This window comes from Cottoperca gobio, chromosome 16 (assembly GCF_900634415.1).
Source record: "Cottoperca gobio chromosome 16, fCotGob3.1, whole genome shotgun sequence".
Classification (NCBI taxonomy): domain Eukaryota; kingdom Metazoa; phylum Chordata; class Actinopteri; order Perciformes; family Bovichtidae; genus Cottoperca; species Cottoperca gobio.
The window spans coordinates 17,110,910-17,117,834 of record NC_041370.1 but is presented as its reverse complement, the minus strand read 5'-3'; the positions used below and the strand labels follow the sequence as shown (position 1 = coordinate 17,117,834).

General features: G+C 44.3%; 1 protein-coding gene across 8 annotated transcripts in view; it reads left to right on the top strand.

Annotated features, from left to right (window-relative positions):
* The window catches only part of LOC115020821 (RNA-binding motif, single-stranded-interacting protein 3-like), a 160,160-nt gene that overhangs the window by 47,886 nt on the left and 105,349 nt on the right, over window positions 1-6,925 (top strand). The window contains exon 1 of one of the 8 annotated variants that reach the window (XM_029450815.1): window positions 5,336-5,915. The exons of the other annotated variants lie outside the window; for them this stretch is intronic. The gene's annotated coding sequence lies outside the window, so the exon portion shown is untranslated. Of the gene's footprint in view, window positions 1-5,335; window positions 5,916-6,925 lie in introns of those variants that run through there. 8 annotated transcript variants of the gene reach the window in all.

Genomic DNA, 6,925 nt, shown 5'->3' with positions numbered 1-6,925 from the left:
ATGATATCAGTGCTTTCTTTGAAAACCGACCAGAGCAGCTTCTGTAAAATAGGACTATCGTCATCATGACCTCTTCTGTTGTCCCAGCTGTATCGGAGCTAAGATGTGAGGCTTTTGCTGCTCTTTTTATTTCTGCCTGGGTGTTTGTTATACATCTGGTGGTCAGCGATGAGAGGATCACATCCCTGATTCACAGCATGGCCTTTCCTGCTCCATTTAAAAACTGCTTTGATGACCGGGGGGCTTTAAGAACACAGTGTCAATGAAAACACTTTGATATTTTTGCTCCACCTGTCAGTTTTCTTTTTGGTATTTTTCAAGTGTTGGACATGGAAAATTGTGTCCCTCTTTAGAAGAAGGTCCTCTTTTTTTTTTTTTGCAAAGAAATGCAGATGCAGCGGATAAATATTAAGTCTTTAGAAACAAGTAGGCAATTAGATTGTGCTTAAGACGTAATTGAAGTCTGTTTGATATTAGAACGAATGCAATTAACCAGTGTGTATTTACCACCATCATTATGGCTTTCTTGTCACTAGACAAGGTAATTAGAAAGCTTTATTATGGCAGCGTATGGACTGAGATGTAAAGATTGTGCCTCTCATAATGGGACTGTACTGTGTAGTTGGAAGAATCAATTCTCTCTCTTTGTTTTCCCAAACTGTGTCAGCAGAATCTTAATATTTCATGGAAACTTTGGCTGGTGTGCTACTCACATAGTAGACGCACACACACACACACACACACCTGATCTCCTCGTATCCCTCTCTCATTTGGCATTCCACACATAGTGCCGTCGAATGAATGTATAACCTTCCTCCATCAAACTGCTGAGCTCTGTGCGCATATAACCCTTCTGACTGCTAAGGCAACGCACACTGCTCAACTACAAGTGCAACACAATCAATACAGCCTATTTCTTTTTTTGCTAGCAGCGGCCTTACAACATGCTCATATATGTCACTGTGAAGGCTGGTCTTACTGCAACATGAGCTCATGCAGTAACTCCTCTGCCATCTAGAAGAGTGTAGATCATAACTTGGATGTAACAGGTTAGAAAAAGGATTTGGTTAATTCACTGAGTGGTAGCCCAAAGAGGGGCTCACAAAATCATTTATTTGAACCGCTCTTATGAATGAAATACTGGATAGCCTTGACAACTAACTGATATGATCTTGATCAAAATATTGATTCAGTGTCATTGAAGAGTAATGGTAAGCTGTATCGATTGTTGCACCACCACTACTTGACAGCAGAGTTTGCGCTATATTTTTTCTAAGTAGGCATATAACTGACACGTGATCTTTCTTTGTGTGTAATTTAACATAGTCTCATAAAGTGGTTTATAAACATATGTTACATATATTTTTATCATCCTTTTTATTTGATTTGACAGTTTTAGCCTCACTATCACACCATGCTGGTCTGTTGGTTGGTCCAATCATCAAATGGATTGCAATTACATTTTGTACAATCATTTGTGATCTCCAGAAGATGAACCCTACTGACTTTGGTCCTACAACTGTAGGGTTACCATGACATTCAGTACAGACATTCATGTTCCCCTCAGGATCAAATGTAGTAGCTTTGATGACATCGTCAGGTTAAAATTTGAATTTGTCAAATACTTTGTTTTATGACCAAAACTAATGACATTAACAACCTCAGCTGTTATCACCGTTAGCATGCTCACTAAGATGCTGAACATTATATCAGCTAAACATCAGCATATTATCATTGTGAGTATGTTAGCATGGTGCTGTTAGCACATAGTTCAAAGCAGCCCTGTGTCTAAAGGCCCAGACACACCAAACAGACATGAAAGAACTACAGTGGCGACAGAGCTGAATGTTGCGTCGCATCACCTTGCCTGCGTCTTGGCCAAAAAGTCGCATTTGAACACACCGCATGAGAGGAAATAACTCTCCATAACAGTTGGCGGTAGTCTGTATTCGTCTTTAGAAAAGGGAAATCGTAAGATATACAAGCCGGTGTTATGATAGACACGTTAAAACAAAGCAGTGTTTGGCCAACATTTAAACATCACTCTAACTCACCACTTAGCTTCATTCCAGGTGGCCATGTCGTTGTGAAAATATCCGTGTATATGAATAATCAGTTGAGATGAAGATGAAAAAAGGTAGCCTTTGTGTGTGCCCTCTTGACTTCAGACGTGTGTTTGTTTTCCTCGCTGAAGCTGAACAGCCAATCAGAGTGATTTATTTTTCCGACAGTCTTGCTGAATCGGCGTTGACCGACGACCGATAATCGCCTTGGTGTGTCACAGCCTTAAGACGCACAGAGCCGCTGGCTTGGCTGTATGAGATAAAGATGTGTTTAAAATGAGATTACATCGTATCTTTATTTACTTTTTATTTGCTTTTTATTTGCACTGATCGTTGGCTTTTGTCACTGTTATGCTTTTGTGCTTAACTTAACTGATTGTCAACTGAAGGCTTCAACCTGACTGCTGCAGCTGTACAGTTCACACTTCTTGATTTCCATTTACAAGTGACACTTTAACTCCCCTATAAGCAGTGTAGGCTGAGCAGCAATTTACCTGATGACTAACTTCCTGCCCGTGCTCCTTTGGGTGTCAGAGAATGTCTGCCACTGTTAATATATGATAATTGTGATCATAAAACGTGTTATCACAAGGTTATTCAGATGGCTTTTAGAAACCCTGTAAAAGCTACTGCTACTATATCAACACAACTCAAGGTTAAACTGTAGCACAAAACTTTGTCAGGAACAAAAATACACTAAAGAAAATATCATAATAAAACTGTATACAAATTACAGCATGTAATGTATGCAGTCCTGAAGACAGACTTGTTTCAGTCTGTGGAATAAATAAACTCAATGTGTCACATGGTTTAACAAGTCAATACAGATGAAAATACAAGTGATGTATGGCGTCTAGGCTCGCCTCCAGTTGCACTGTGTTATATAGGCTATGACTTGGAGAGCTGTTTCACACACTGGTGCTGAGGTAATGCAAGACAAGAGTCGAGGGAGAATTCTCTTAGTGAGAAACCTGAATAAACCAATCCCGAACTACAGTGACACCACTGCAGTTTCAGTTAAACTGTAAACATTGTCATACTCGGTGGCGAATACAAAGCCACTTCTCAAACCTGTAATAGCATTTATAGTCCCCCCCGGGGTTCATGCACGTGTTGTTAGTATGTTGTTAGTATGTTGTGAGGGGGTTGGGGCCAGTGTAATTCTTGTCTTTGGTCCTTATCTTGTATGGCACGTCAGACATTTTGTTTTTTCTTTAGATGTCTTGACGAAACACTGTTGTGTAAATAACAGCTTGAATATAATCAGCATAGAGTTCTATATGATGTACTTGTTGTTAGTACACCTCTGAGCAAAACACAGCATCATTGTGAATCGTAGAAATTGATTCTTGGAAATAGACACGTGAAAAAACACTCCCCACACATACACATACACACACACACATACACATACACGCGCACACACACACACACACACACACACACACACACACACACACACACACACACACACACACACACACACACACACACACATATGTGTGCACAGCTGCAGTCAGAGGGCAGAGCAGTCTTTTCATGCATGGCTCACTGTGCTTATGTAAGAGCACTACTTAAACCTGGTTACATCACATAACAGGCAGCACTGTGTCAGTGGGTCACTGTGCCACACAACCGCTGAACGACATGCACAGTCCATGTTGGGCCCTTCACTGGGCATGTGTGAATGGAGGCACTCAGGCACATACTTTGGAGGGTCATTCAAGCATGTGTTTGTATATGTTTTGCCAGCTGATGGTGGGATGTTGTATGATTAAAAAAAACAAAACAAACCTTATTCAAAAACAGCCAAGATAAATGAGAAAATATGACTATTATGTTTCTCAGTTTGAAGAATTCAAATTCAAATTTTATTATGGAATACGTGCCATTGCTGCGCCTATAGAGTGCCAGTAGGGGGGCCTCTCTGTTTCCAAATTCCACTCCTCGTGCATCTTCTTCTCTTCCTTTACCCCAGCTCCTGCTCCTCATTCTCCCTCCCCAGCTCTGCCAGCAGAACAGCCCATGTCTGTCTCTCTTTTTTTCTCTCAGTTTCTATTTAGTTCACACACACACACACACACACACACACACACACACACACACACACACACACACACACACACACACACACACACACACACTCACACGCACAAACACACACACCCCAGGGCCCGAACGAGGGCAGGACCAACCACTCCCACTGTTCTATAGTTCCATGAAAAACACAGAGGGAGAGAGACACAGACAGAGGAGAGGAAGAGAGAGAGGGAGGGAGGAGCGTAGCTGCGCTGAAGCCGAGCCCCTCTCTGCCTGAGCACGCAGAGTGGAGCAGACGGCAACGGCACACAAACACACTATACACACCGCCACCACCACCGCTGCTGCCGCCGCCACCACCACCACCACCAGCACCACCACCACACACACACACACACAGTGACGGCTGCCAGGCGCAGTGGGAAACAAGCCGTCAGAGAGAGAGCTTGAGAAGAAAGAGAGGGATCGCAAAGAGGAAGAAAAGAAAAGAGTTGGAGGAGGCACCTTGTGGATCACAGGGTATTTCCCGCTGTGTGAGTGCGCGTCTGGATAGGACTATCTGCTTCTTCCTAAGAGAGGAGTTTTTACCGAGGCTTTTTCTTTTCGCTCATCCTCCACGCCAGGCTCCTGCGATATCTACCTATCTATCCCCCCGGAGCTTAACAAAAGAGGGAGGGAGTGAGAGAGAGTGAGAAGAAAGGCAGTCACAGCTTCAGCTCCAGACCACCCTCTCTCCTCGTCCTCCTCTTCTCCTCTTCTCTCTCTCTAGCTCCACATCCATGTGTGAGTTCATCGCTGATTTGACTGTCTTTTGAGGATAGAAGCAGAGGACAGCGTGTGTTCCCCAGGATACAGCCGAGCTCCCGGTGGGATCAGGGTCTCGTCTGGTGCGAGAGAGAGAGAGACAGAGAGGGAGCAAGAAACGAGACAGGGAAACGGTACACGAGAAGAGAGAAGGAGACGGAAAAGAAGAGAGACAAGAGTAACAGACGCTGGAAAGCAAATTGAGGGGCATGTTCAGGGCAGCAGAGAAGAAGAGTGGGTCTGATTTTTAGAGCGGAGAGTGCAAGGAACCGGCAACCGGATCCTATCCATTCCTCCCCCCTCCTCCTCCTCCTCTTCCTCCTCCTCCTCCTCCTCCTCCTCCTCCTCCTCTTCTTCTTCTTCTTCTTCTTCTTCTTCTTCTTCTTCTTCTTCTTCTTCTTCTTCTTCTTCTTCTTCTTCTTCTTCTTCTTCTTCTTCTTCTTCTTCTTCTTCTTCTTCTTCTTCTTCTCCTCTCTCCTTTTACCCTCTCTCTGTCCTGCTCTTCAATTCCCCCTTTTGTTTCCTCTTTTGCCTGCTACTATCCGTTTAATATCTTCCTTTCCTCACTTCCTTCTCCCCGAACCCCTTTTTTGCTGCCACTCTGGATTCTCTCTGTCTCTCTTTCCAGTCCTGTCTCTATTTGTGAGATTCCCTGTGAGCTCCCAGACAAGTAGACAGACTGAAATCACAAGTACAATCTGTCCTCCTATCCCTGCCTTTCTCTCTGCGTTTATCACACACACACACACACACACACACACACACACACAAACACACACACATCTCAGTAAGAGGAGAACGTTCTCTCTCCGCATCCTCCACTCTTGGAAACAGTCGTCTGAAGAATCCTGGCCAGCCCCTTGGAGTGGTTTTACCCTCACCTGCGAGCTTCTATCTCCAGCCTCCAGGACCTTCAATTGGATTCCAGCTACATGGGAAAACGTTTGGAGCAGCAGCCAATGTACCCCCACTACACCTACTACTACCCCCCACTATCTCCAGACCAAGGTAGGATGGTCATCGAGGTTGACCTAATTTACCCCTCGAAACTCAAAGGGAAAGAATGTGCGTTGCAAATACAACATCACCTTCTTGTAACTGTCTATAAAGCATCTTCTTTTAACTAACTCTATATCTTCTCTATCTGCCTCTTTAAATCTCCTTCCTAATCAGTGAACGATCAAGACACATTCTCAACGTGTTTTATTTACAAGTAATCCTTACCTCTAGCATATTGTGTTTCTTAATCTGTGCACCAGGATCCAAAAAGGGGGGGTCAGCATATCTAGAGACTATGATTGTGTTCTACCAAACCAGGGAAAAGACCAGAATTTACTCGCTTTAGTTTAAAAAGGACTGAGACAGATGCTGAAATTGCCTCGCAACACAGCTTGTTAAATGGCACCATGTCCCCTCTCCCTCAGCCGTCTCTGAGCAGGGAGATATAGGTGTCACTCTGCTGGGTTTTTCCTTTTCCATCCACACTAAACGCTTGACCCCATCCTCCCCTCTCTGCGACCACGACAGCTCCAAGTTCAAGTTCAGGGCATGAGGCCCACCCTTCCCTCAGCCCTTGTTTTCTCTTCCACTTTGTCCCTCTCCCGCTCTGTCCCCCCCCCATCCCCACACCCTCTACCCCTCCCTTCACAGGCCATCCCCAGAACCATACTCACCCATGATACCATGTCGTAGACGTGATTGATGGAACCTGACACACCTCACCGATAACCAAGAGAACAGAAAACCGAGTTCACTTTCTTGAACTTGTCCTCTCACTTTGATTCCTACTGTCTTACTCACACATAGCATGCATACACAGATCCACTCGCACTAACACACACAAGATATTTCCCTCTCTGAGTCTTCTACCACCAAGAAGAGGAAAATGGATCGCTAAGGCCTGATCGATGGCTCCTGCATCATATCACCCAGCCCGCCATATCCCTTTGTCTGCCGTGATTCATTTGTTTTTCTTTTGCGTGATCGTAAGTGTGAGGAGTTGGCAGGTTTGCTGCAAT